The sequence below is a fragment of the Trachinotus anak genome, unplaced genomic scaffold, assembly GCF_046630095.1.
Source record: "Trachinotus anak isolate AG129_WGS33_773 ecotype Australia unplaced genomic scaffold, CSIRO_AGI_Tana_v1 ptg000011l, whole genome shotgun sequence".
Taxonomy (NCBI): Eukaryota; Metazoa; Chordata; class Actinopteri; order Carangiformes; family Carangidae; genus Trachinotus; species Trachinotus anak.
Genome location: NW_027273862.1, coordinates 16,139,682 through 16,167,048, shown reverse-complemented (window position 1 = coordinate 16,167,048; position 27,367 = coordinate 16,139,682). Strand labels below are relative to the sequence as shown.

Genomic DNA, 27,367 nt, shown 5'->3' with positions numbered 1-27,367 from the left:
TTTCTCCCCCCATCATCCCTTGCACCCCTTCCTTATATCAAAGTTGGCCTGACTCTGGACTAGAGGGTGCAAAATGAAAGTGACAGGAGGGTACCATGGGACAATGAGACACAGGACCCATGCTGAGGGCTTTCATGCATTGTCCGCTCCTCATATCAGCACCTCTGCGCCCCATACGCAAGACCCCCTTTTAAAGTACAACACACAGGAAAATGCTCCCACCCCTCATAACCCCCCCCCCACACACACACACAGACGCTCCCCTCTTACATACTCAACTACCTCTCATAAAACCACAATAGAGCAAAACATGACCACAACCTGGCCAGAGACAAGAGGGGCTTTTGCTTATGAACAACCAATAAACCACAAACGGGTATTATCAGCAACCATAATGGTCACTGCACAACAAAGCAGAATTAAAAAGTGGACATGTGATATGCTGTGCAAAAAGTGCTTTTTAAATGACTTGCAAAACATTCATGTGTAAAAGCTGATAAACTCCATGTATTGCAGTTGTGAGATACGTTCAAAAATGTGAATATAAATATCTAAGATGACTGAAAGTGCAATAAAATAGGACTAAGCGTACATCAGAATCAAAGTACTAAAATGTCAGGAAACACATCGAACTCTAGATCAGTCACACACACACACACAAAATGAAAGTGCATCTGTGTCTTCTTTTCTCATTCGTGCGCTCACTCCTCCCTCACTCTCTTTCTCCCACACACACACTCTCACATTTTGAAAGGAAAGAAGAGTAAGCTACCTCAGCGCTGCTGGTCAGAGTTATGTGTTAGATTCCTGACCTGTCTATGGGGGGACGCGCTGGCCTCTCCCTGCTGGCCCTGCTGTGACCTCAGGATCTAAATGTGAATGAATACTTTGTGTCTCCATGGGGCTGAGGGCAGGAGGGGAAAGGAGGAAGGGGGATAGTGAAGGAGGAGGTCCAGGGGATGGAGGAGGAGGGGTACGGGGTTAGGGCAGCTAATAACTAAGAAAACTTTAAACGGCAAGTTAATCACAAACAGAAGTGATAGCTCACACTGCCTTAGAACAATATCGCGGCAGCCCCCTCCTCCACTGCTCCACTACTCTCCCGGTGGTGTCTGCTCATCAAACCAGCTTCATAGGTCTCCCACACAACACTTAATTTGATCCCCCTTGCCTTTCAAAGTCACTGGCCATTTTAAAGGACATTCAGTGCATCCAGGTCACAGAGTCACACATAGAAGTTTTTTTTTTTAATAGTATTATTTCACAGAAAAAAACATACATTTAAACACACTAAACATGGCTGACAGCTTTTTTGTGCTCATGATACTTAAGTAAATTAGGAACTGTTATTGAGCACCATTAAATGTTTTCCCTAAAGTGTTACCTCATGGGAAATGACACTAATTAGAAATACTCCTCGTGATAATGGCATGTTTAGATACATAGATACAAATAAAGTGGATAAAGTAAGTGCCGCTCTAGTTGTTCTCTCTTTGTGTTTTACTTGAGTGATGAGAGAGAGGAGGATCTAGGTTAATGTGGCTACACAGGGAGTGAGCATTCAGGGACTGCTCACTCTTCTGCCCCAGCTGACACACACACACACACACACACACACTGTGACTTCCTTGAATGTCCAAGATGATGGCCACTCACTAACACATATTATGTCCACAATGGAAGATGCAGGCTGTACTTTTCCCTGCTAGGATGGTGGGCTAAAAGCCTGGATGGGGGGCAAAAACATCACCGGGCAGTGTTCTTCCATCTACTCTGCCTAAGGGACATTGTCCTGCACAAAGAGTCACTCTGCCTCTCTGCCACCCCCCGCCATGCATTTATGCTTATCGCCTTCCACTGCTGCCCCCTCTTAAATCAACCTGCTGTTATTAATGCGTCTTTTTCTTTTTCCTCCAGCTCAGAGTACAATGCCTTCACCTATTTGCAGCTATTCAAAGGGACCAAACAGAACTAGGGTGGGTTGACGGAGTGTGGGGGTGGCTGAAGGGGTGTCTGAAAAAAAGAGAAAGAAAAAAAAGCATCACCGCTGTCATGAAGGGCAATCACATCAACTCTGAAATATTCACCAGTGGGTTGGAAAATGCGATGGTACAGTTATGACAGGCGGACAGGCAACTCCCCCCACTCTAGCCCACAGCCCCCCGCCCCTCTCTCCATCAGGGCGGAAGCATGGTGGACACTCTGAATATGTATAACCCGGAAAATGTATTGATTTTTCATTTGGCAAAAAAGGGACACAAAAATCACATAACCTGAAACTGTCACAGCTCTTTTGTTCATAGCTCATCTCTCCTGATGTTTGGCTTTTGCCACAAACTCTCTTTAATTACCAGGTACAGCGAGCTTCAGAGCCTTTCTCCACAGAGACACAGCCACATACAGCCTGCTGGGCTTAACAAGACAGCCCACATCTATTATATATGACATACACCAAGCAGCTTTTGTTTCATATCTGACTAATAAGCTCACTGAATATGACTATACCCACAGTTTGTTTTGTTATTATACACAATATACAATGCAAAAAGGTTTCTTGCAGAAAACCTTGAAAATTAAAAATATAGCATACTGTATTAAAAATAGCACTTTTATTTAAAAAGCCAATGCTGGATTGTCCCAGGATTTATTTGATGTGCTTTTATGAGGCGGTTCTGCTTAACATGAACTTCTATTATTGATCTAACTTTTCCTAGGTAACAGGCAGGTGCTTGTATGTTTGTCTGAGTGTGCACACGTGTGTATGTGCATGTCCATTAACAGGTACTTATCTGTTTATCTCTCCTTTTAGGCACTGCCGACCAGTACAGTGGACTGTCTGAAAAAGATCTCTGCCTGTCGATTTATCGAATGCACCATTTGCATATCTTTGTAGTGCATCCATCTGCCTGTGGACTGTTCTGTGGAGGTATTAGCTCAGAAAATCAATGTTGCCATGGTTGGATGTATGTAGCGCCTACCTCGGCGCGTGTTAGGAGTCCGGCTCACAGCTCCCACTTGGGTCCTATTTACATGAGTCCTGCCGGCAGAGGCTTTCCTGCTGGTCCTTCAATCTTTGTAAACTTAAAGTACACAAACACGTTTCTCAGCATGCCCCATCAGAGTGGGCTGGTTTGCCATCCTGCTCGATGGTCATCCTGCCTCCCTGTCTCCATCCACAGCCCTGCGCCTGACTGGCTGTTTGTTTATGAAAGCGTACGGCGAGATAAAACAGAATCTGACAAGGTTATGAATACCAATTTCTCTAATCAATTTTATTTAAAATATAAAATATAGGGTTTCATTGACGTGTTTGCTCTGAAAAGTTTAAGGGCTTCCTAAGTTCAGATTCTTAGGATAGTTGAGGAGAGGTGGATGGTGGGCTCCTGTTTTATCTTATTTATTTTTTACACTTATTTTTATTGGTTACATCATACAGCTGTACAGATATACATGGAGACGGTGTGTGTGTGTGTGTGTGTGGCGGGGGGGAGGCGTTACAATGGATAAATATTTTTCTAGTAGAGACTGCAGTGGTTACACTGGCCAACTTTTCTTCTAACAACCACCTCGGCTGGTTGCTCATAGCTAATTGCTAAAGAAATCCAATGATTACACTGCATAGGCACTTTAAAACATCTATGAGAGTGCTACCACTTATTGGGGAAAAAAACTCCTGCTACCTCTTTCCATTCTGTTTCTAATACAAATCAAACACAGTGAGCTTTCTTTCACCATTTGTCTTTCTTTCTGTTCCTCTTTGCATAGCCCATCCATTACTTTCACATGAAATATGAAAAGGCAATATCCTCTCTGTGTTTGTACTGAAGCGTAATGCGATTGTGTTGTCATTTATAGGAAATAATCGCAAACCTCTCTTTCATTTTCCAGTTCAAATAACCATGAAAAATTAGCCTTCAATGTCAGGGAGGACAACAAAGGGATGCACACAGACTATTGCTTCACCACCGCGCTTGACATTTCTCCTTAATAGGAAAACGGGTGGTTGTTTCTATCTTTCGTTTTCAATCTTTCTCTTTTTCTAACCTCATCTTTTCCCTAATTAAAAAGTTCTGCACTCAGATCTTTGTAAATCTTTCTTGCGTCTTTATTCAGTGATGAGGGTTTGTATGTCAGGAACGGTTGGAGAGTTTGAAAATTCTGGTCCCATGCACACTGTGCCCTGCTCATTAGCACCCCTTCCCCTGTCTGCCAGTGGCTACTGTTGGAGGGAGATGTTGCCAGACAAACACTACGGGGCCTAGGTCGCCGTGACTACCGTCCAGCAGCCTGATAGATAAATAATTCAAGAGCTATCAGACTCCCTGGCAGCAGAGCAGTCCCAAAAACACACACTTAGGACACAGCTTGTAAAAGCCTTCCTAACTGATGAGCATTTAGCCCTTACAAATGATGTACAACCAGATGTCTGTACAGGACCCCACACAATTAGCCTTAGCAGTAGTCAGAAGATCCTTTTAATTTAGAGAAATCTTTATTTTCAGTATGAGCAGCAAAGTAATGGTAATTGCTTTCTGTATTACTGCCATTAAAGGCTTAATAGGCAGGTTGTTTTCCACTGTAATTATGTACAAAATAATCAACCAACTTTGCAGTGCAATTATTGGAGATGCATTTAACCAAGTTTATTTTAGCTTGCAATACCAGGTCTGAGGAAAGAGAACAAAAGTGAATATCAATACTACAAGGTGTATTGTCAGTATATGCAAAAAAAATAATAATAAGAAGAAAAATCACAAATCACCTTTATGGCTAATTTATATACCTTTGATGTATGAATGTTGATTATCAAGGAAGATAAGTAAATAATGAAGTAATGTCTCAATCCAAACTGAAAAAAAATTTATCAGTCATATTTTATATCTCTCAAACAGCCTGAAACTACAATCTCTCGAAGATGTAGAGACTACTGTCACCGGTCAGCACCTTTCTCTGGGTTATGAGGCATTTCTCTTTACAGACTCCGTGTTGTCCTCTTTTTTTCCCTGACTTTTGCGTGTCACTGTCTGGAGTGAGCAGAGGTTCAATGAAACTACGTCAAAAACTAGGTAAAAAAAAAAAAAAGAAATCACAACTAGATGTCTATTCAAATGCCGTGTTTCATCTGGCACTATGGCTTGTGATGCATACAATGAAAGTTCCTCTCAAAAGGCTAATGAAACAGACTCATCTCATGCAATTAGCTGCTCCTTTATTCACTTCTTCTAATGTATTAATTTATTATCACATAATTCTGGCAGCATTATTTATTTATTTGATTATGCGCACACCTTACAGCCTTAATTACAAAATAGACTCAGAGCCAGATGATGGGATGTAATGCACCAACTCAACCATCATTTAAACTAGTTATCCTTCTAATCTCAGTGGTATATCCAATGTCTATTAATATGAACCTAATCAGTATGCCAAACTGCTTTAGGCTTTCAATTTTACCTGAGATACAAAAATGCCTCAGAATGACACTTGACTGAGCAGGCCTACACAGTTCAGCCTGCATGAGAGCTCTTTTTTTGCTGTTAAGTATATTCAAATGACTGGTTCTACCGCTTGTTCAGCTGAGTGTACCCTCTCAGAGTGGGTCAAATTTTCTCCCTTTCTAAACGCAGTTTGATTATTGTTTATTGTTAGGAGATCTATCCAAATAATACGAAGCTCCACAGTTGAAAGTGTGTGCTTGTACATTACGTGTATTCAAGGTATGTATATAGATGTACAATCTTGGCTTTGTCTGATTCTTCATGAACATGTCATGATACTCTGAAAGTGGGCTGAAAGCTCCTAGAGGGGTGGAACTGTGCTGCCCGTTGTGGTGCTCTCCAGAGAAAGAGACTTGGAGTGATTACAGTCAAAACTGCTACTCAGTTATCTTTGGCTCAGCCACAGGAGAGGGAGAGGACGAGACAGGAAAGGAAAAAAATGGAACTGATGATGTGGCTAAAACATGGGCCAGCTGTGCTAAAATGACCAAAATGACTAACATATCCAATACTGTTATAGACTGTAACTTTTACTCCTGGCTAAAAAAAAACCCCAAAAAAACAAAAGAAATCCCGCAACACCCCAGCGGCAATCATTGTGGCCAAAAGATCTTTAGGATGAGCCCCAGGATTGTCCTATGTCCACTGGCTACAAGATGCCTGTTTAGCGCAAAGTACATTCTTTCTAAACACAGTCAAGAACAGCTCTGTGGGGGAAGAGATATTATTAAAGGGACCTTTCAGATGCCCTTGAATTGTGAAGTGCAGGCCAATTAAATGGCTTTGCAGCATCCATTTTGTGCCGAGTGAACAGGTATGAGCAGGAGGGGGAGGGGAAAGATTTGATGGCGGCAGGGAGGAAGAGGGAGCAGAGCACACTGGCAGGTAGGTGTGGTACATGACTGGCCATCAGTAGGCTCCATTATATAGTTTTTCAATTTACACACGTTTGTGAGACATAATGACACACCATCACCTAATTGAAGGTAACTTCAACTTTTACAGGAAACTGTTATGTTAATGGTCTACGGATCACAACTGCAGCATTTGTAAAACGTTGGGTTCCCCCCCACCCCCTCTCCACCCCCTCAGTTTAAATGCTGACTATGCATACAGGCATGGACATAAGCAGGTTAGTCAGAGTTGTGGAGTCCCTAGCCTCTCTAAGGCATGGTCAGGGATTAACAACCTCTGCCCTACGGAGACCAAGCCTGCTGCTAAATTGGTGCCGTGTTATATCACATATTACATTTCTATTGTATGCATGACTGTGGTTGCTGGTGTTGCTGTTGTCTTTATAATGGGTGCTGCTATTGTCCTCGCTGCAGAAGGCTCTTCTCACTCATTAGCCAGGGGTTGTAGAGTTAGGGGTGAGAACCCAGTAAGGTACAAAATTAATTATTCATCTCAGTGGTTGGTGTTTGGGTGCTGCTATGGGGCCTAAAGCAGGGACTCTAACTAACAGAGGTCTGCCTCTGGAGGACTGCAGGAATAAACAATTGAAAAAATGTTATGCTGTGGGTGTCAGTTACCCTGAAATAGCAAACACTAATCACTAAATTAATCATTAAAACAAGCTGCCTACAATAATATGCCTCTCTGTGGATTCATGGTTCGTCCCCTGTGTACTGATCCAACATTCTAAAGCTTCATCATGTCCTCAGTCTAGATCCTGCTTCTGGCTCATGAATGGGCCCGGATACAGCTCCCTCCTCCTCATTCAGTCATGGCTTCTGTTGGCTCCAGCCAGGACCACTGGCCTCCTGAGAAGGCTGTGATAAGAATTCATTTCTTCCTATTATGTGCTCTTGTCCACTGCCTCAGTTCATCAGTTCAGTGCAACCAAGTCAATGAAAGGGCCTGTAATGAAGCAATCAGATGCAGCCTGGTTCTCTGGGCCCGGCACTCCATTCTTGGCTCCCAGACCCTAGCTCCCAGTGCAGGGTGTGGGTTGAGGTGGGGGCGGTGACGAGGGGAGAATGGACACAGACTGCACAGAGGCATTAATTCAAGACCTTGCCTTTCATATACTGGAGGATAAGCTGCTCTCACATGTGCTTCACACCAGGTCTGCTGCCTCCTGTGGGTTCAGAGAATCATCCAGTTTTAGAGAGCCCCATTAGTTTAACCAGGCTTCGGAATTGCCACTAAACCAGCCAGTCAGGTTTCTAGGGGGCTTCTATGCTTATGTTACCAGTGACAGTTGTTTGATGGAAATCTCTTTCTTCATCTCCCCCTATCAGTATCTAACCTTTTCACTCCATTGTCTACGCTGCCATCCCTTACTCTCCTGCCTCCTTAACATCTCTTCAACATGTGGAAACTATTATGTGGAGTTTGGGACGGGAATGTATGTGTTGTTGCATCTTAATCGGTGCCTTTAAGTAGAGGATTCTGGGTCTCCTTTGTCTTGTAATGCTGTGAAAGTTTCACTCTAAATTAAAAAAGGCCTTTTTGATCTACCTAATATTGTTTTTTCTCCCTTCAGGAGATGGAAATGGATGGTGTTATCTTTGATCAGACTCCCTTCCTTATCCTCTCTTATACACACACACACACACACACACACACACACACACACACACACACACACACTCACACATATCTAGAGTATAAACACACGTGGTTGCTGTATTTTATGGTCTGTGTTTGGCAGTGGTCAGAGTTCAAAGCTAGGGTGCCAAGGCCCAAAAGTACAGATAGCAGAGTACACAAGGAGGCAATAAACTTTGATAAAGAGCAACAATGATGTCTATAAGTTGCTAAAGCATCTAATACAGAGATAAACTTGGATTCTATGTTGCTTAAAACATAAGAGGTTTCCCAAATCCCTTACTTCCCCTTCATCTGTACCTCTTCTTCCACCCTCCACAGTTCACCTGCTGCCAGCTTTGGCAGAAAGACCCTGCAGCTGGATTCTACCTGACAAGAGCTCCTTAACAAGCAGCAGTCATTAACCCCAGGAGCAGGCAGCTGCCATGTGATGTAGTGCACTCGGCCTGCTGCAGAAGGGCCCTATTGATCCCAGACATACTTGGTGCCTTCCTGGATGTTTATAATCAATATGCAAATGGCCCGCAGCATTGATTCAATATTAATTTTCAATTAGGGAATTCTCAGGGGGTCCTGAGGGGTCAATACAGAACCATTCAGAGCAAAGGCTTGAGCAAGTTGCAGGCATTGACGTTCCACTACCCAAGACAACTTACTTACTGTTTATTTAGCCTGCCCTGCTGTAAGTCCCGATTAGGGCTTTGGATAATAGGCAGAGAGACAGATGGGCCTTTCTGCACTTCTGCAACACCCATTACATAAACTGGATTTTGGTCGAAAGGGCTTGTCCCAACTAATAAGTCATCATCTCACACTTAGTTGTGTTTCTTACTTTGTTAAGTCGGATTAGGTGAGAATATTTAAAGTAAAAAACTGAAAGTTTCCATTATCTTAGTAGTTTTTACGAGCTCTCCCCTACAAGACATAAGTGATGAATATATAATTGCACACATTGTACATGCCTAAATACAGTACTGTTCCCACATTTGGGTGTTACTTAGTAAACATACAACAAATTTAACACATTTAAGTGATACTCGTGCATTACAAAACTAAATAAACACATTTTCCGGACAAGCATCCATAATTGATTGAAACCAACTGTGACTGCCATGTCATTGCTCAATGAGTGCATTTACTATAAATGTGTAAAGGAACACAGAGAGGGCAGGGCTCAGTGATCAGCATGACTATAATTTAACATGTTATTGTTTTCAAAGCCAGACTCAGAGTACAGCACTGACATCCTATACTTTTTTCTTTTGTTGCTTGACAGTAACCTTGCAATGAAATGTGGAAAATCCTGTTTTATTTACATCATATGAAGATGAGAGGAATGAAAATGTTGAGCAATGAATTCCAGTTAAGATATTTCTTCCTTTAAAACAATAGTATCGATTTATCAGGCGGCTATTATTCATGTACAGACAGTGTGTCTGTTAGAGAGAGGTGTGGTTTGTTACTTGGCTCCGACTCTTTGGTTTGCTCTTTGTTACAACTGTCAAGACAATCAGGTCTTTGTGGCTACAGACATATTTTTCACCACATCGACACTACACGTAACGTACAATTAGAGGTGAAATAATTACTTAATTAATGGTTCTGGAGTTACTGGCCAACAAACATGTCTGTTATATTACCATCATCTATATGACTGGTTCATTTCTTGGTTGACTGAATAGTGGATGACCTTTGAAACCTCTGCGTCCACAGTACAGATAATTTTTAAGAGGAAGACAGACACTAAGACTGTGAGGTCTAAAGAGAAGGATGCCCGCAACAACCAAGTTTCCATCTTTACAAGCTAAAATAGGAACTGACAAAATGAAATGGATTAGCCTGGAATATGAATCTATGACTACTTAGCTGTTTCTGTAACTTCAAGGCCAAGGCAACAAATAATGTCATGTCATTAAATACAATATTAAATATTACTCTTTTCAAAATGTATTTTCAATTTCAAAATATTTTATTTTTCCATGGGGTGAGAATAGATTACGAAAGAGCAGCCTCACCGCCATGTTAATTCACAGAGCAGTAAAAAGGCTGCATGAGAAAATTGCTAAGAGTATAACAGAGATAACCTGGTTGGACTATTTGCTGCGCTTTCCTGTAGATGCACTGCCTGAGGTAATTGGTTTAGGGATAACATTAATTACCACATTGCTCATTAATGGATGAAGCCTTTATTGGTTCCATTGATCAGCAGGACCTGTTAGCCATCATCCTAAGCAATGGTGGATGTAACAAGCTTACATATTGGCATATCAATTAATGTAATCAATTCCTGTCTAGCAGTTGCCATTCCCCCTGTCGACCCCACCCCCGTCCAATCGCCCCTTCTTTCTCTTCTATCATGTATCTGGACGGCTGGGACAAAAGGCCCATGTCAAACCAAAGTTTATTAAGAGATTTCCAAATTGTTCCTTAAGTCAGGGCCATTACACAGTAGACTGATTAAACATTCCTCTGACTGGCCACTGGTAAGAGTATTCCATAGGATTATAAAACCTGAAATTACACACAGGAGGGGCAACATTAAAGATATACACTGCTTAAAGAAAGAATGTTTAACTGATCTGACTCATGTGTAAAAAAACATAACTTGATATTCTAACTGGACTTCAGACCTTTTCTTTAAAAGTTCAGTAGTTTTTTTAAACGAAGAATCTGAGTTATATCAACACATGTACTTTAAAAAATTCATACATCTTGTATTTTTCTCAAGTGATTATGATCCAAAATAAAGGCACCTAAACATTACATTTTGTTATTTTGTACTGGAAGTACTTATTAAAAGACTATCTTAAAGTGAATCCAATCCTGAGATCTGATGTTTAGTGGGTCTACCCATTCATTTACCTTTGGATCACAAATTGTGCCTTTAACTTTAATCTACTCGGGAGAAAAAGCCTACTTAGTTCCAAACTTCCTTTTTTATATAAAATCAATGTGCCTTTTGAGAAGTCATTGATTAGACAACTTGGAATCCTCTCTGTGTCACGCATGCTCCAAAGGAGCGACTGACTTCAAATACAAGGCTGCTGTGCTGTCGTATAACATGGTGAAATGGGTAGAACATCAGGAATGAATGAAGGAGCAGGGTGTGATAACTGAGAGCACACCATGACAAAGTGGAGGGATTTACCGTTGGGCCCGCAGCACTTCATTTGCTTAATAACAGATCATTCTATAAGAAAGTGGCTGCTCTGAGGGGGATATCACCCAACGAGGATGTCTCACTTGCAGAAATCCTATTTGAAGACAACACCTTTTGAGCGCTCATCCTCCTCCACGCCTAAGACGATCAACGCGCATGACAGGCCCCATTAATATGACGCCCCGTGTAACCTTGCTCCTTCTCCTTCTCTTCCAACAGGAACAAAACTGATAGCCAAGGAGGAGGGGCATTATGTTCTGACTGAGCGTGTAACAGGAGGGATGGTGTTCATTTTGAAAAGACGTCTTACATATTGTTAGCTAGAGCAACTTCCTAGAAGGTGAGAAGTGCATGGAAGTGGGGTAGGAAGTGAGTTTTATTTGTGTGTGTTGGCAATCGTATTGGAACCAAAAGTGCCCACTGTGATGACCATTTCCAGCACAAAGAGGCGTTGGCCTCATGCCTCTCGAGTCTTTCACCAAAAATGCTTGTTTCCTGCATAGGGTCATCTTTACATCTGTGTTTCCCTGACCATCTGGCATCACACATTACATTTCAGAGAAGACAGACAACAATAATGTGACACAGGTTGACTTACAAAGACAGTACACCTCAATCTATAGTTCACATATAAAAGTCTAAATTCTTGTCTCACTCTTTATCAAATGTCACTGCAATGATTTAGGATAAGTCTATGCTCACTCCCCTGCTCATTAAACATTTTTAGTTATTCTATTACTCTACTGTAGCTACAATGAATTCTTAAATACACTATGCGGAATGTGCCTCTGGTGATTGCCGATGCAATTATGTGAAGGTCACAGAGAGTGAGAGAAGACAACATGTTTGTTGGACATTGTTATGTGTCGTGTGGTAGACCAGACGTGCAGGCAGTTAGTCGGACACCCCTTACTCGCATGATGCGGGACCTCCTGAAGGCCCCTGTCCCCTGAGCAACGCACAAGTGGGCTGAGCAATTAACAATTTCATGCTGATTGCCTGAAGCATGTTTTGCTATGCCATAAAGATAATAGCATGAAGGGTGCAGCAGCAGCAGCAGCCCCCACTCCCCTGGTTTTCCTCTATTGCTTCCATCTCTCAATTCTCTCCTGTGCAATTCACATGTTGGAATGGCGCTCTGCCTGCTTGCTTTATTAAAGACACTCTCCCTGCTTAGAGGATGCATTTAAGGAAAAAAAATATATAAAGATGACTCCCTGAAGAGTAAACAGGGATGATTATTAAAGGGAAGGAGAAAACTAGAGTCTTGGTCTCCCACTGGCTTCTTGATTTGAAAGTCTAATTTGGCAACTGCACACAACAGGCGTGCAGGTAGACAAAACAAACAGGTTCCATTTCCCCAGACAAACTGAGCATGCTCAGAATGGCTGCTGGTGACAGCCCTCATCTTCTTCATTCTCCTCCCTGCCAAGGCATGACAGCAATCCACTCTGACCATGCAGCTCACCGCTGTGCAACAGGAAAATCTGCACACCACTAAACCTGCTATTCATCTACAGGGCAGATCATATGAAAGAGTGCTAAACACTGCAAGAACATGGCACAGAACATGAAACTTTTCCCCCTCAATTACATTAGTAGTTGTGTGTGTGTTTGTGTGTGCGTTTGTGCAGATAATGTTGCTTAAGTCTCTGACAAAGACAATAAGATCTTAATAATTTGAATTTCACAACTGTGAATATTTATTTGTCTAGCAAATAATAGAAAATTATAAGGTCTTGAAAAAAGCATTTAGTGTATTTTCTGTCACTCTGTAGTAAATTGTATTGTGCATGAAGATAAACAAATACACCCACACCAAAGAAAACCCCAGCCTCCGTTATTAATGTATGGAAAACACTGAATGTAGAACACTGTCCTCAGCCTGGTGAATTAACATTACCCATATAGTACAAAGACGCCATGAATTGTCACATGTTTGAGCTGAAGTGCTGCCTTGATACCACTAATGATGTTCCTATGTTAATGAATGCAGATTTTATTAATGCAATGACTTTGTGGATGATATTAGCAATGTGAAAATGTATTATTTTTGACTCTGTAATGGTATGAACAGCATAGACAAATTCATATGCTCCATGAGAAGTGAAATTTACCAAGATGTCTTGAAATCATTAACCATTTGAGGTGCGTATTACACAATGAGAAGCTCACCACTACTAAACTCCAAACTTGTAGTTTGATTTAACGCAAATACCTCTTTTACAATTTCTTTCCTTTGACAAAGTTAGTGATAATAATCATAATGAGAATGTCAAAGTGGACTAGTGAGTAGATCGGTTTCTGTGTTCAGTGTGATGACATTCAATGTCTCGACAACCTCTGTAGTCTCATTTAGCCACTTGTTAACAACCATCCTTTTTTTAAGAGACAAAAAACTAAAAAATCACTGCTGAGGTATTGGCTGACATATTTTATGTCTTAAAATTGTGTTAACCACAAACCTTACTTCAGTCATCCAACAAAAAACCCATTTAAAAAACCCATTTGGGATGAGGGAACCAGAGGTGCTAAAATTCTGATGCTAATTTCTGGGTTTTGGGACTCATTCCTGTAGCACTATATGCATTTCCTTTTCTCAATATGCCAGTGAAAAGTTAAGAAGAGAAATCATTTTTGATTAAAAAAACACTGACTGACTGCATTAAGTCTGACAGTCTCACTATTCAGACAGCCATGTTATTAACAATCTACCCCCAGGGTCATTGTTTTTACTATGTGAAAACAAACCCTAAAGACATAAGGAGGAGCTGTGGACAAAGGGCTGCGGCACTAGCCCCCTCTGCCCCTCTGGCTCGCCCTCTCTGACCCCCCCCACCTCCCAAGCTTCTGGCTGCCCTTCCACCCCCTGGCTGTGTGTGAAAGTCCAGCTGGCGCATTGACAGCCTCGACACCTAAACTAAACATGGTTGCATTACAGGCCCCATATTGTTTATGATATGGAGCCTGTCATTAATTTGCATTCTTAAGTGGTAAACACACACATACACACTTACCATGTGATAAGGAGAAACATGTTTTTGCGTTAATTTATACGATACAATGTCACCCCCCCAACCCCAGACACACCAACAACACACACACACACACTTATAAATTGCAGTCACATCCCCCTGCTAGAAGGGGATGATAATTGCAGACGGCCAATAAATTACTGCTGCCTCCACATCAATTATAAGCATCACGTCTGGCAATGAGGAAAATGAGATCTTGTGACAAATTTCATGAGGCTTGGCTGCCCAGCAGCCTTTCTTAACATGCTACAGATAGCAATCCCTTATCTAGCCTCTGTAATGGGGAGCTACGGATAGAGAGATGGAGCTGCAGCCATTTAATTAAAAAGCTGGGGGTAGGGGGTGGAGAGGTGTAATTCATTGAAAAGGCACAGGAAGGAGACAAAGCCTTTGTCTCCAATACATATTTTGCTCAATATTGTCACTCATCAGAGGCCAAGCTTGTATCTTCTCTGACAGCAATTCTGGAGATTTTTTCCCGTCTTTGTGCTCATCTCTCCACCATTTTCCTCTGTTCCTCTCCCTCTTCTTTCCTTGTTTTTTTTTTTATATTTCCCAGGAGTCCACTGTTTTCTCCACTGGGACAGCTCCAGCGTTTTTTACGAATGACTGCGGTGGACAGACAGTGGCACTGAATGAAATGGCCCCTGCACCTAATTGTATTCCCACCTGGGGAAAGCAGGCAAGGGCGGAGGCTTCAAGAGCACAGCAATGAGGATTTATGGCAGATGGGGAGACGGCAAAATAAAACACCAAAAGGGATGGCTCTTAAATCTCATTCCCAGTGCAATATTCATTGTAGTTGCAATCGGGTGTGCTGATAGAGCATTGAAAAAATGACTGCTGTGTTCAAATTATGGCTGTACTCTCTACTAATATTTAACATCATTAGAAAATCATTAGAAAACCATCATAAAACCTGGGATTATGACCAGAGCATTAAACACAATGATTATTCAGTGTGTTCCTTCGCCGCTTTGCCTTGGAAATGAGATTTGCTCTGCTGCGGCTATGTAGGGGAAAAGTATGAATATTTTTCATAATTACTGTAACATTTGAAAAACATTGGCTTGCATGAATTACTATACCATTATGCAGTTGTGTTTGTCTGCCCAAAAGCAAAGTTTTCAATGAGGCTTTGCATGGGATATCATTAATGCATTTTCATGGAGAGTGGGGTGGGGTTGGTGGGTGGATGGGGGTAATGCCAATATTTTACTGAACTTCAAACTTATACAACTGTACCAGTCACATGGGTAGCAGCGACACACTGATTGATACCATGCAGAAAAAAAGGAAATGTAAAAAAATAAAGATATTTTTCTTACAGTGCTGGCTGCGTCATCATCAGACTGCAGATTCAAAAGTTGTGGGACATGAAAGGGACAGCAACAGCTATGTTGTGGTGAAAACACAAACCAGTAAGTTCAGTAGTAGATAGCAACTTCTTAGGGAAAATGTCTAAAAAAAAGAAAGAAAGAAAGCAGGTAAATCTGGTTTTAAGACTGCTAATAAGTGTGTGTATATCTTCTACTGTACTCCGATGTTCTACTCTACTAGAAGAAAGGGAGGGCCAATAGTGTCAGAGTTGAGTCTTTACTTTTTGGGATTTCTCGGCAGCCCCATTATCAAGAGCAGCCATCAGCACAAAGATAAAAGATCCTAATGGAGCTGGCCCTGGTGGAGATGAAAGGTGCAGAGATGGCACACTGTTATGAATCTCTAATGCAGCCCATGTTTCTAAGGTAATGACTGACTCTCAGGCCCCTTTCACTGGCTTCCTTTCTCAAGGCCTAGGTGATAAAGGTCTCCTATTCTTTGTCACTAAGTAGTCTGCAGCCTGATGATCCCATGACCCTGTTGGGTACTGAAACCCATCCTGAGAAGGTACACAGAGTTTGGGGAAAAACATATGTGTTCACTCTGATTTAGACAATGGATTAACAAAATTATCTCAAAAGAGGAAAGATTGAAAATAATGCTTCATCACTGAATGTAACATGGTTTATTGTTGCTCCTCAAATAAAGGGCAGTCACTGAGATGGCAGATAGCATGATTTTGGAAAAGCTATATGGTCAGAATAAACAGCAGATGGTGAATCTTTTTCATACTTTCAGATGCTGAAGTGTGCCTGTTTTAGAGTAGGTGAAGACTATTCTTTTTGGGTCAGGATGAACAAAAGGCTAATGTAAGAGCAATTCCTTGTCAAGCTTTTCAGAGTAATTGAACTGACACTTATGAGAACCAATGCTCTTTTGAATGCATTAGTTGGCAGATATTCATGCCTTTGTCCCTTAAACTTTGCCAGCAAAAATGATGGCCTTTGAACAACAGGGAGAGGTGAAAATACATAGTGAGAGAAAGAGCAAGTCTTCTCTGCAGTCCCTTTCACAGAACCTAATGGATTGTGAGCACTTAATGCATTAATCAATCAATATCTCTCACTGTACATCAACAACGCGACCAAGTTATGAATGACCTTTGTAACAAAAAAAAGGACACTTTAATGCACACAAGATTGCTCCTAGGTTAGTAACTTGGGCCCGGTTTTTATCACGCATGATTACACCTTCACAAGGCAGAAGGCCATTAACAGTGCACTAAATATACTGAGGTTAGTTGTTATACAATTTACACATGGATTTGCTGGAGGTAGTGGAAGACTAAAACCTAGGTCATACTGCAGAGATGCCTCATTCATTCACCTGCTGCCTCCTGTGGACTAAAGCATATTCTTCAAGACACATGGATTTTGAAATATTTTATAGGACTTAACATACCAATGCCACGAAAGTATTGCTTCCTCTTATGCATTGTAATCCACTACAGGGAGAAGCCTTGGTCACCAAGCAACATAAAAACTGATCTGGCTTGCTCTGTGAAGACATCATGAAAATTAAGTGCCCGTCTTTGTGCTATGGCTCAAGCACAAATTTAAAGATGGTCTCTATCTTGTGATAAAAGAATATGAAAAATCTCTCGGTTGTTGAGAGGAATCATTGTGAGTGGGGGTGTACACTCCAATGGTTGCCGATTGAAAGTCGTTTTCAATGTTAAACCACTTATGGTCTATTGAATAATCAGTCAGTCAGATTTGCAGCTGGTGCTGACTCGTAACAAGAAAAATTACTTAAAAATATCAATTATTCCATTGTTATTATATTATTTATTACTTGCATATTTGCAAGATCTTTGGCAACACTGCCTGGACTCATTGGACAGTTGCATTAATGATCAGTTTTAATACCTGCTCATTAAATGAGTGGATTCTTTAAAACTGACAACAAGAAAATATAAATATTCTATTCTCAGGGCAAAACTATGAAGAGAGTAATTTTAAAACTAAACACACAGGAGAAAAATGTATCTTTCCTTCACTATCTTTATCTTTTAAATAGTGTGGATAAGGGAGCAGGATTGAGGATGGTGATGGTAATGGTGGGATAATACAGGATAGGAAGAGGGCGAGGTTGAGGTGATCATGATGGGGGGCATGTTTCTGAGTCCCTTCCTGAGCACTGGTGGAGCGTGGAAGTGAAGCGTGGAGACAGAGTGGAACGGACAGGAGCTGACTGCAGAGAGCCAGAGAAAAGAAGAGCCCAGAACAAGAGCACAAGCTAATGCTATTGTGGTCAATGCACAATGGGTCCTGGAAAGTGACTGCAGAGGGCCCTTAAACAAAGAAGGCATTGCCATTCACTCTCCCCCACCCAATTAGATTCTTTTGGCCGGTTTAACATGACAAAAACACAGGCCATTTTTCCTAATTCTGGCTGCTTTACTGGCCCCTGTGCCACCTTAAATCGAGTAAGCCTCAGAGCGTTGGCCTGCCTGTTCGAATGTCAACGACTTGTGACATGGATTCAAACACATCCACCGTATTCTCCCTTCTACATCTCACACACAAATATGTGCCCCATCTCAGCTTTCCCAAGTGCTTGATATATTCAACATATACATGAGAGGAACTCATTTCCAGAGAACCACCAGTCATCAGGTACTGCTAGGGTTAATTTTTTTCCACTGAAAAAAAACATGATTTAAAAAATCTTTGGTAACAGATTTTCAAACAGGTTTTTCCTGCCCATGCCACCAATAGATGATGTGTTTTCTGGTGCATGTGGACACTGAGCATGCAGATTAAAGTAAACAAGGTCCCTTTGAGGCTATCACAGTCCAGCACATGCCTATAATACTTCACATTAATGTTGTTATTATTATTTCAATATTGTTTATTATTTGTTTATTTGCCCTTTTTTAATTTTTTAAATAAATTTTTATTCTGAATAAACTCAGATAACTTATTAAATAAAGGCAAAAAATATTAGGCTCTCTGCATAGCATGCTTATCTACTGTTGAAAAGGTATCAAACCATGTTAGTGACAGTAAGATATAAGGATGTTTTTGACATGAGCAATACTTACTTTCTTAAGTTGATGGCAACAAATAACAGATGTCTCACTATTATTGTGCGTATGTTTGTAATTCATTCAAAAGGTATCCACACATACAAGTCTTCACAAATCACAAATCTGCCTCAAGGGGCTGCCTAAAACTGGTTGCAGTATAACTAGAGGTGGTTAAAATTATTAAGGTTCAACGCAATGTAATTAGTGAACAAATTTATGTTGCATAAAATTAATATGTAACTGCTTAACATTATACACCTCTCTTCTCACATACAGGGGAAAGGAGTTTAGTTGCTGCTTATGAGATTAATGATTCAACAACAATTTCCTCAAGCAACTAAGCTTGTGTTCTTTTGAAATGGTTGTAGCTTTATCTCATAATTTCACATTACACGACTGAGTATTTCTTTGCAGACATCAATATACTGGTCTGAATTGACTATTCAAGTGCACATATACCATTACAATATTACAACATAAAATAAAAAAAATAAAATAAAAAACATCTTCCTTCTGAGTGGATCTGGAAAATCTTTTTATGGCAACACTTAGTCTAACATAGTGGACTAAAAAAAAAAAAAAGGACCTGAGACTACATGTCCTTCCCTGTTGTCTGTGCAGTGCAGCTGAATTGACTCGATATGCTCCTCTGTATGCTTACTGAGCAAGTACCATGAAAATTGACCTTTGCTTGCTTTCTAAACAGTGGATTATTCAACTTAATGCTTCCAATTGGTCAGGGTGGGTTTTTCCTGCTGTTTCAAACATTTGCCTTCCTCTTATTACTATATACAGTATGTTTACAAATTTGGTTTTAAATAAATCTTTAAAAGAATATAAAAGGATCCACACATGGACATGTAACAAACATAAAAAGAAGCATAAAATCCTTGTAAACAGCAAAAGGATTTAGAAAACATCATAAAATGACTAAATATGCAGTAATGATAATGCGTACAGAAACACATGGATGTTTTTCTTAAAAACATCTCAACTCATACAGTTGCTTATCATCAGTATATGCAAACATTATTACATTTAGATATATAACTATTATATGTAAACAAGAAGAAAGTGGTTTCACCCTTAATTCAAGTTAAGGGCTCTTGTCTTGTACCATGCTGTTTTTTGTGTTAGTAAAACAAGCACTGAAGTCTGTCAACCAGGGATACACATGCAAACTTTTATTGCTTTATTATCCATGTCTGTGTCATCGGATCCATGTCTTGCCAAACACATGCAGTTCTACAGGGAGTAAGTAATTAACCAATGTTGCTATTACATAAAAATTCCTCTTGGTATTTGAAAGGGATTGATCGTGGGTGCAAGCCTCAGGTACTGCTAACAAAAGTGTTCTTTTTTGCTTTTGTTTTGTTTTTGGTAATCACAGTGTTGCACTAAAACTCCTCCCTCAATGGTCACAGTGGAATTTTGTCTCCTCTGTGTGCATTTACAATGCAAATGACTGGCTCCTCATTTATTTTCCCTTACTTAAATTTCATTATTACTATCACTATACTCATCCAAGCTCCTTGCTCCAATGGACAGTGGGGAGAACATATCCACAGCCAACTAATAAAACAGCAGTGGCAGAGCAGCATTTCTAGCCAGACAAAGGGAGACTGTGAGAGATAGGTCATCCATTGGACCAGGGGGACACTATAAATCTAACTGAGTAAGAATGTCCAAGATTGTCACAACACAAATACTATTTTGTCTCAGGCTGTCACTGAGCAGGCGATCACATCTGGTTAAACAGAGTCAGGCTATGGGCACATCACCCACATTATCCAGACTTCCTCTCTTTAACAAACAAAGCCTTAACAGGGTCATTGGTGGCCACCACACAACAAGATACACGGTTATGTATGTGCTCATCAACCGCAGTGTCTTTCACAACAGTCCTCCCCAGATAACCACTGTCTTACTCTGCACCAGGTGTAGCGTAAGATGGTGAGTGATCTGTGATCAATGGCAGCCTACTGTGGCCTGCAGTCGTGGCATCACACTCAAACTGGTGTGAGAATTTCTGTCTGTCACTGATACCCTGCCACATAGGGACAAGGGGGGAATAATTGTGGAAACTAGACAAATCCAGTAAGTAATAATTATAATTGAGTAATTCTCAATAGCCATCTGTAGAAAGTTCTCTCTAATGTCACACACACACCATCACCAACATACAGCAGAGCCTCCCTCCCACTCATATCATCTTTTTGTGTTTTTCACCAAACTCATCCATTTCTCTTCACCCACCCTCCTCTCACCCTCCTCAGGTGGTGTGTAGTGTACTGTCAAGCACAGTGTGAATCAATGACTGGTGCTCACGCCCACAGGTAAAGGTCAGAAAGGTTCTTTACTGAATTATTTCTGCACTTCTCTCATTGCTGCCATCTGCCTGGCTGCTTTTAGTTGAGGCACTGAAGGGGACTCTTTTTGCTAATGCACTCAGAACATGGATGCATGTGTGTGTGTTTCGTGTCCATCCTGAATGTGTCTGTATGTTTTTTTGTCTGTAAGGATGTTTTCTGCAGATGCAGCTGACATGACATGAATTTGCACATTAGGCAACAGACACACACGTGTACTTACAGACACACACACACACACACACACCCCTACACTTATGCACACTCTGTTCACTACTCATGCCTATCTATCGGAGAGTGGATAATGAATCACAACATCTGTGCTTTCAGCCAGCCATTGTTTCATCTGCCTTTATTCTAATGGAGCCTTCGGAGTGTGAGGGCAACATGCTGCTGGATGGGGCATCCTTCATTCTCTGGTTTTGTTTTGCTGTCAGCGAGGCCAATCGTCTCTGCTGGAGCCAGGGTGAACTCATCCATAGCACAGATCATGCCCTTTGATCCACCAGCTCTCTCTGGGGGGTACAAACAGCCTTATTAAAAATGGCTAAATAAAACTTTCCTAGCCTCGACTCGATAGTTCCCAAACTTTACCCCAGCTTTTTCTCTGATGCTGCCTATGGTCAAATTGAGCTGCCTAATTCTGACAGCAAGCAGCACTGTTCACCCAATACCAAAACATAGAAACAAATGAAGCAATCTAAGTGTTTAACAATTTATTGGTTCTAGTTCCTAGACTACCTGGCAAACAGTTGCACTACAATCAATATCATAGATGAGAACATGCTGAATGTGAGATGATAATGTGAGCCTTAGGGGGAAATTCAAGTAAGTAGCATGCAGAAAACTAAATAATAAACTATTACAACTATTACCAGTAAAGAAAGGCCAAAAAGAGAAAAATGTATCTCCATTTCATCTCAACTGCATGCAAGATGTGCTGGTTTTGCATTTCTTGAGAAAGACAATAAACCAATGTTGACTTGATAATGACAGGCAGACACAACTGGCTCTTTGTGTTTGTAATTACATTAAAAGAGTCAGTAGAGTTAATTTAGTTACATTTATTTTTGTCCAAGTAAAATTTCTACTAAAAAATATGTATTTATAAATAATATTCTGGACATTAAAATCAACCTATACATTAGTCCTATGCTCTGTCAAGCACATTTCATATAAATCAGTCACTAAAGAGAAGAAGCTGTCTCACAACTCTCCATCTTAAATGGACTTGTTTCTTCTTCATCTCATGTACCTGTATGGCAGTGACATGAGTGCTGCTATAATTAAACCCATCACAACCATTGTGTCTTTGTCACCTAATCTATTCTCTCCTCCCCCGTCTGTGTCTGTCTGTAACCGCAGACTTCCCGCCCTCAGCTCTGACTGACAGCCCCTGTGGAGGCTGTGGTCACTCCACGTGAGTGACATGAGGTGCAGCAGGACTACTGCATTACCTCCTTCCCCTCCCTCCGAGCTCCTCCTGATCCTGCACCTCACACCACTGATCGCCACCTCTGCTCCAATATCCAGCAGCAAAGCCTCCAGGCCTGAAAATAGAACTCATTAACACGTTTAGTAAGTACAAATGAGATGACTGTCTCCTGATGGACTGTCTATCTTTTGGATCAGCTTTCAAGGAGAGTGTCTGGTAATGACAAGAGAGAGGGAAACCAATATTATAATGTGCTGCCGGTCTCTTCTGAAAATGGGCTTGATGACAGGGAGAGCCTCTCGCACCCACACACGGCCTGATTCTCAGTGTGGACACCTATGTGCGTGCTCATTTATGGGTGTGCGAGTTTGCAAAATAAAATCTGGTGCATATTGACACCCACATGACATAACTGACAGTGAAATCACACACCTGGCATAAAACATGCAGAGCATATGCAAGATGACGTTAGCATGACCAGTCTGCCCATGTACAACATACATTAAAAAGTCTCTTTCTTTCAGTATATAAACACTCTTAAACACTTTTGACTTTGTCAAAACAGTCAAATCTTTGTCACTTATGATGCCTCTCTTCTCCTTTAAGTCTGGTGTATTGGACGGGCTGGCACATCAAGACCCAGACTTTACCCACGTTCCACCCTGAGGGCAAAGCTAGCCAGTATTTACAGAATGAGGATTCAGTCGGGAGGTAGTAAAAATCTGGACACCAGACATTTTCATTCACAGCCTATCCCAGAATAGAGTGGCGGCTTTCTGGTCAATTTGCTATTACAGGATGAGCCAGCAAAGGAATTCATACCAAGCCTGTCCATGAAGCAGAGGGCACAGGGAAAGAAAAGACTTGCTTGTGTTAGTTAGAGCAGCAGGGTCATATGAATGCTGATACACAACTGGAAAATCTATAAAGCCATCATTTTGACTTTTTAATAAACGTCTAGTCTTTTGTAATATTTTCAAAATGAAAAGTAATGTATTTATGAATTTCCTGGCACGTTCTGTGGACAGCAAACAATTTCCTATGCTGCCTAGATGCCCTTCGGACAAGGATTAGAAGGCAGGCGACTGACAGAGGCCTGACTGAGCTGTGGGCCCTCTGGGGCCCTGCTCATCCAGGCCTGCAAAGTCCTCATCCTCATATCCATTCTGCATCACCAGGGCAATAACAGCCTTTATTAAAAGCGCATTGCAGCAGTGTCTGTCTATACAACTTACTTTCAGATTGGCCATAATGTGGCATGTAGAAAGGGTCTGGTGGTTAGGGGCTACAATATCCTGTTTCTGGAAAGGTTTACTTTGCATTTTAACAAGCATGAATAAAGGAAGACATTCCAGAAATGGCTATCATCTGTTTTTCTCTTGCCTGTGTGTGTGTGTGTGTGTGTGTGTGTGGGTGGGTGGGGGACTATGGCCTTTGCATGCTATCAGAGTGTGGTCTGGCTCACCTCTGATTTTACCTGGCTTTAGTAGCTTTAGCTTAGCCACTGGATATGCACATAACTTCAGTATAATAGTAGTGGAAGGTAAAGCCCTATTCATGTTTTGCAAAAAGCAGAAGCAGGGGAGGACAAAACATAAAGATGAGGACATGGTAATAATATATAATATAATAATATAATAATATATATAATAATATAATATAATGTATATTAGACATTTGGTAAAGTAATCACTGAATCTAACTGTGAGCTGCAAGGTGTTGTATAAATCCTAAAATATGAGTGACTTTCCCCTATTTGCTTTATTAGCGCATTTTTCCATGTCAGAGTCCGTTTTCCAGCTTTTTCAGATTGTCTCAAGAATTATGCATGAGGCAGGGAGGGAGAGGGAGGCATGTGGGGAGGGAAGAGAAATGCCTCTGTTGTCAGGACAGGCCTTGCTATTAGGTGTGTGACCCTGACAGCGCACCCCTTTTAGCGAAACAAGCAATGGATCTCATATTGGATACCACTATTATGCAGTAATTTGTATGCATCCTTTCGTCTCATTTCCATTTAATAATGCACACAGCTCCCCTGCCCAGTTTCTCAAACTGGTCATTAAAAGTAATGCTGATCTAAACTGGGGGCTTAAGTTCCACTTACAAGCTCTCATGGTGTGGTGGATGAAACAACTGCAGAGTCAAAGTAAGATAACCCCTCCCCAAACCAGTCTTTGCCCTTGAATACCCAGGCCTCTATGTCTAAACAGACAGGAGACAATGACTGGTGGTTGCCGAGGCGGCCCCAGCCCCAGCCTTCCCCTTCCCAGCCTTCTAGGCTCACAGACAGGGATTTCCTCCTGCGATGAGAGCCAAGCCGTCACAGCCCAGCGATCAAGGGCCTGCCATCTGTGACTGAGGCAGATTTACAGCGGGAGCTAATCCACACTGTCAGCCACGTTTGTTCTCCATCTCTGCTTCCTCCATACACATACATATAAACACACACACATACACATACACCACCACTGAAAAATACTAATATTTTAGCCTTATAAAAGGTCCTTTCTCTCTCTCTCTCTCTCTCTCTCCCTCTCTCTCTCTCTCTCTCACACACACACACACACAAAGCAAACATTTCTTGCAGAAGGGCATCCACCCTTCAGTGCAATTTAACTTTGCCCTTTTTGAAGGCATGATCTCATTCTGTTCTGTGCTCAAAAAATAACTGTAGTCGATTAAATGTTAAGAAATGAGAAACCTCAATGTGTCATTGAGTTATATGCCCTGGTGAACATCATTCATATGAAATAGGGTCATCATACGCTCAAGTGTCACACTAGTGCACACACGCAAGCTCCCAAAACACGTTTCCCCCACTTCTTCTACATTAATTTTCCACTATTTTCTCTTATTCTCCATGTACAGTACAGAACAGGCCTCTCTCATACACATACACCCTGATGCTTTACGATGACAGTTGTCAGCAGTCACCATTAACCCATATACTCGACATCAACATGACACTAGGTTTTACTTCTTCTCTGTCAACTCTAAACCTGAAATATATTCTGTCCCCGTGCCGCCAGACCAACTGTCTTCACAAATTAACACTTTATGGGAGTTTTAACATTTCTCTCTTGCCTTCTATGTCACAAACATGCCTCTTTTCTTTTTTTGTGTACACCTGCCAACTGATAATGACCTGCCATCCTTAAAATTAGAAGCTAGCACTGGTGCAGACAGTGCTGAGCTTTGTCCAGTGATCTCTGCACACAGGGCAGCTGTGTGGGTCTGTGGTCCCTCTGAGGCCTTCTTTCTTTCCACATAGATAAAGGGTTAAAGAAGACAAATGGAGGCGGGGCCCACAGAGCAACATGCCTAAGCAGCACATTTTAAGGACGAGCAAGAATTAAAACAATGCCGGCCTGTTATCCCCGCGTTAGTCTAATTGGAAAGAAACCTCATTTCTGCTGTCGCTGCTCTCACTGGACATTCAACCCAGAGGAACAATGTGGCATCAGTTCCTTACAGTCCATGTTTTCTGCATGCTTATAAGGGGCATTAATATGCAAAGCTGTAAAGTATAAAACATACCAGTTCATTCCATTATTGTCACAAAAAAGTATCAGTAAACTACATGTAAAGCTCAAAGACATTATTGTCTAAATGAAAAGATTCTGGGAATGTTTATATAAGCGTTTTGCCATGCTCGTGTTTCATACCACTTTTTTGTGTAATGTTGTCAGAGAAGCACTTGCAGGACCACAGAACAGCAGCAGGCGGGGGAATTACTGTCTAGGTGACCCAGAAATCCAGGGGCAACTTTGTTTTAACAAGCCAGGGAATGTTCCCCACTTTAGCAACTATGCCTTAACCACAAAAAAGAGTCCCGTGCCACAGAAGAGCTAGCGAAGAGGAAATTAAATATTACACAGTTTCAGCCCTATTGCAGGGGTGGGGCTATGAGGTGGACTGACGCAGCTAAGGCATTTGGGGTGTGAAATGATAGAAGTGAGGGGTGTGGAGTCAGCAATTTCAGAGTTAATGATTACAGACGCCAAGGTATGATCATTATTGAGATAATTTGACCAAGATGCTCAGTCAACACTTTTTCTTTTCTTTCTTTCTTTCTTTCTTTCTTTCTTTCTTTCTTTCTTTCAAACACACTCCATTCTTTTTAACTCCCTCACTTTAAAAAGAAACAAATGGAGATGGTGTTGGATTGAAAACAGTGACTAAGACCTAAATCATAATGAGTCAGAATCATGGATTTTGCTCTTAAAAGCTTATCTCTCTGCAGCTTAGTCTAAAAGAACACAATGAATTTTCCTGATGAAGGCGTATAATTAGGAACACAAAAACAATTATAGGCCTATTATACAGCAGTAAAACAGTGCCTAGATTAAACGTAACAATAGAAAGGCATTAACACCACTCCTAATAATCAAGCATCATCATCATCAAAACACACAATTATACTATAAAGACATCAAATCTTAAGCGCATTGAAAACTTAAAATTCAATTCAATTTCATTAATATTTGTTAGATACTTGTGGTCTGCTCAAGTATGTGAGGGTTATTGGATTTTGATTGAGCTCTGCAGGGGAGTAACCACTGTCTACATGTGTATGCGTGTGTGTGTGTGTGCAATGATACTGCCCACACACTACCCTACAGCAGGAGCCCATTACCTAACCTAAGGCTCAGATCCCTCATCCTGGCACAAACATAGGCATCTAGCACATCAAAGGTTAAAAAAGAAACAAAAAGCAGACTGATAAACACATTTATTTGCAAACAGCACAACTCCTCCTGTCTGAACACAAAAAAGGAAATTCCCAACCCCCAACCCTTTTAACCTAAATGGCCCTTCCCCTCTTGCCTTTGCATGTTCGCTTGTCCACTGTACTGTAGTCATTAACATATTTGGAGTGCAGCGAGCAGAAAGCTTAATTGTCCCT

The 27,367-nt window shown here is 41.2% G+C and overlaps 1 protein-coding gene across 8 annotated transcripts in view; it reads right to left on the bottom strand.

Annotated features, from left to right (window-relative positions):
• Positions 1-27,367, bottom strand: part of zfhx3b (zinc finger homeobox 3b) — a 139,191-nt gene that overhangs the window by 33,055 nt on the left and 78,769 nt on the right. The gene's annotated exons all lie outside the window — the stretch shown is intronic.